The 4,220-nt window shown below is 40.7% G+C and overlaps 1 pseudogene; it reads right to left on the bottom strand.

The window, feature by feature from the left end:
• Nucleotides 1–1,552: 1,552 nt before the first annotated feature.
• LOC101563956 lies at nt 1,553–2,557 on the bottom strand (annotated as a pseudogene).
• Nucleotides 2,558–4,220: the final 1,663 nt, after the last annotated feature.

Here is a 4,220-nt window from a genome sequence, read left to right as displayed (position 1 = left end):
CCTCCCTGTAGTCTAGGCCCCGATGCCTCTGACCACCAGAAGTGGCAGGAACTTGTAGACCCAAACGTGAGTACCTCCTCCTCAAGAGCAGATGCCAGGGAGGAAGCCAGCTCCTCTGGCCTCGCGTGCCACAGCTGCTGAGTACCCAGCCTCCCTGTGGACTCCCTGGGCCAAGAACAGCTGCTCCCTTCCCTCCTCCAAATCCTGCAGATTGCAAGTCTTTTGTGTCAGAATGTGTTTCTGCAGCAACCTGTCATCCTTGTGCCATGCCTGGTAATATTTGTTCTTAATTTATATAATTTGTTATTTGCAAAGCTATTCAATCTATACGTATTTTTCTCTTTTTTCTGGTTATCTTCCTTTCTTCTATATTTTTGACCAATATTATTTAAAACAAAATTCATTTTTGTGTTATTTATTCAGGCTACTGATCTCTTTCTTAGAGTGCATCCACAATCATTTTTCCAAAAAATGTCTTCAACTGTTTTCATACTTTGACACCTTAATAATGGAATTGGAAAATCGCTTCCAAGAAAATCAGTTACTCTGTATTCTTTGTTTTACTGATATTCAGAAAATTTCCTCCATTTAACTCTGATTGAAAAGTAGAGATTGATGGATTTTCTCTGGGACTAAGGAAAAATTTATTCCATCTCATGATAAAGGAAGCTATGAATATCATTCTTACTGGGCTGCGTTCATTCTAGTTGGGAAAAGTTCAGCAAAACATTATTTGTGTTGACAGAACATTGAGGTTTTCATTGATTACATTAATGAGTCACTTTGATAAACTGTTTTTATTTCCTTCTTGACAAAACCTACAGACACTGACTGTAGTACATGATTCCTTCCACATTTTTTTTGGTAAATGTCTGCATATTATTTCCTTCTTGTGTATCATGGTGCAACCATAGATTAGTTTCCCAATCTTTGATGTATAACCACTAATGTTACTTGTGTTTCTAATATAAAAATCTAACTCAAGGGAGCTGGGGAGATAGCTCAGTAGAATAAGTGCTTGCCTGGCAAGTGGAAGGGCCTGAGTTCAATCCCTGGTTTCACTGGAAAAAAATCTAACTCAAAATACAGCTCCTAGGCATACTATGTTTTCTAACGTCTAGGAAGGAAATTGCACTTGGTATTTTTTTTATTACTGTGCACCAAAATCTTACAGAAATGTTTTCATGCTTGTGTGATTTTAGCTTTTTGTATCTTTTGACTTATTCAGTAATTTGCCTACATTCCGATTATTCAGCAGATCTCTTGCTGTCCATTGTCTTAGGCTCAACCTTTGAGACTGTGGACCTGTGTTCTGCATGAGCACACACTGGGTGTCCTGACCACCTAAGAGGGCATATTCGTCAGCTTGGGTTGAGCAGGGAATTTCTCTCACAAAAACACCAAGAGGTTCAAAACCATACAGATGGGAAAAAAAAACAGAGGGCTCTAAATGGACAAAGATTTGCTTGGGCTGTGCTGTAGATGGCACTTCTACTTGTGTGGCTGTGCTGAGAAGGAAGGTTCCCACAGGGTGAGTTTCTAAGATTCAAGATCACGGTTCTCCAGGCAGATGAGGAAATGTTTGAAGTCCTGGTTTATTTCTTTGTTTGTTGAAGGCAACAACCACTTTGAAGTAGTGGCCATGACATGGATCACAGGTGGCCATCATGTTCTCAGTGTCAAAGACCTGCTGGGTGAGCTTGGGCATGGTCAGGGTGCGGTACTGCTGGCTGCCATGGCTGGTGAGAGAAGCGAAGTCAGGCATGAGGATGTGCAGGTGTGGGAAGTCACCACATATTCACAGCCAACTTGCGCAGGTCAGCACTGAACTGGCCAGGAAAGCGGAGGTAGGTAGTGATGCCACTCATGGTGGCTGAGACCAGGTGGTTGAGGTGCCCATAGGAAGGCATGGTCAGCTTGAGGGTGTGGAAGCAGATGTCATACAGGGCCGCCTTGTCAACGCAGTAGGTCTCATCTGTGTTCTTCACCAGCTGATGGATAGAGAGGGTGGCATTGTAGGGCTCAACCATGGTGTCGAATAATTGAAGCAAGGGCACTATGGTGAAGGTGTTCATAATGCAGCTGGGGTACTCCTCTTTGATCTTGCTGATGAGCAGAATGCCCATGCCAGAGCCTGTGCCTCCGCCCAGCAAGTGGATCAGCTGGAAGCCCTGCAGGTAGTCACAGCTCTCAGCCTCTTTCCGCACCATGTCCAGGACAGAGTCCACCAGCTCGGCCTGCTCTGTGTAGTGGCACTTGGCCCAGTTGTTGCCTGCCCCTGACTGACCAAAAACAAAATTGTATGGTCTGAAAATCTGGCCAAAAGGACCAGATCAAACAGTGTCCATGGTACCAGGTTCCAGATCCACCAAAATAGTGCGAGGAACGTATTTGCCACTTGAGGCTTCATTGTAGCACATGGATATGCAGTCCAGCTGCAGGTCACTGTCCCTGTGGTAGGTGCTGGTGGGGTCGATGCTGTGCTCACTGCTGATCAAAACTTGGCACCAATCTGGGTGCCACATTGACCAGCCTGGATGTGCACGATTTCCCTCATGGTCAAAATTAACTTGATTTGTTCACCTACAGGAATGTACAGGGCAAGAAAATACGTAGGCTTTTTTCCTTTGCTAGTCATGGGTTGGAAGGATGGAATGTGTCCCACAGGCTGCACCAGCTAGATCTGAGTGTGACAGCAGGAAAATTCTGAGAGCTGGTGTTTTGAAAGGAGCAGTTAAGGTTTATTTTTTTCCTAAAGACTACGGACCTCAGTGGCTTCCAAAGCTTATCCTGAGAATTTCAGAATCATATTGTCTAAAAATCATCTCTCATAATTATGTGATTAATATATTATGTCATGGCATATGTCAGATTAATTTTACTACATATAAAAAGAGGCTTGCACTCTATGCAAACTATATGTGCTGTGGTATTTGAGTGGAAAAAGGCAGAATCAGTCTCAGATTATATGAAGAACAGAGCTTTCTATAGAAACCATTAAAGGAGATAAACCATAATTTTTTCATTTAACACTACCTGGTTTTGCTCTTTTTTATTTTTAAAGAATACACAATAATGATAGAAAAAACTGCATTCAATACAATACATAATTTCACTAAACAGAGTAATAGTTACTTATTTCATGATATCTTCAAATTAGTTGCAAAGGCTACCAGATATTAAAATGCAAGATTCATTTAAAGAAAAAACAAAAAAATAGCAAAAAAATTGTAAGAAATTCAGAAGAGAAAGACAAAAATAGAAACAAAAAAATTTAAACATTAACTTCTCCTTTCAAAAGACCAGCAGAAATTGGCAGTACAATTATCCAAACTATTTTGCTTATGTACCTAAATATACCTTTTCCCTTCCTTAATTTGTCTTTTTCCTTATTGAGCAAATGTTACTTGAAAAATCAAAGAAACACAATATGTTTCCAGCTTATGGGTTGAACCTACTAATGCATGTCCTGTCCCTCATCTCTAATGGGAAGCCGGTCACCCAGAAACTGGATGCAGGCTGGGAATGTGGGGTTTTTTGTAGTAAGGTACATGATAAAAGCTTTGAAAGACGTTTTCAGTCAAATGGCTTTTCTATCCAAATACTTGGGATTTTCCTGCCTGGCTGGTCCATCTTCATCCGATTAATGTATTATGTCATGGCATAGATACTGCATATATGGTTAATTTTGTTCTCTGTTCAAACTACATGGGCTGTAGTATTTATCGAGTGGAGAAATGCAAAAGCAATCACAAATTATAAGAAAAATGAAATTTTTCTGGAGAAACAGTTAGAGGAGATAAACCTTACTTATTTGTTGTTCATTTAACAATGGCTGTTTTTGCTCTTTTAAAAATAAGTGTTTATGCCTCAGTTTTAAAACTCAGACCTGTGAAAATTATAAACACACAGCACCATCAAATTTTCAGGAAGAAATATAATAAAAGTTATAAGACCAAACATTCAAAAATTGGATGGGGGTGCGTACTGCTTGCTCTTATAGTAACAAAACTCGGATTTGTTTCATTTTTGGTGAGCTTACTGCCCGAATGTCAACCACCAAATCGTAGAAATACCGGTTTTATTCCAATGTGTGTGGTTAAATGTGCGAACACAAATCCTTTCCCCCATCTCTAATGGGAAGTCTTTCGCCCAGAAACTAGATGTAAGGTGAACAGTGGGGGGGGGGGGTTGTACTAAGGAACAAGTGGAAGACACTG

Source organism: Octodon degus, unplaced genomic scaffold (genome assembly GCF_000260255.1).
Source record: "Octodon degus isolate 3935 unplaced genomic scaffold, OctDeg1.0 scaffold00002, whole genome shotgun sequence".
Classification (NCBI taxonomy): domain Eukaryota; kingdom Metazoa; phylum Chordata; class Mammalia; order Rodentia; family Octodontidae; genus Octodon; species Octodon degus.
The sequence above is the reverse complement of the archived record's forward strand: the minus strand, read 5'-3'. Positions and strand labels throughout refer to the sequence as shown.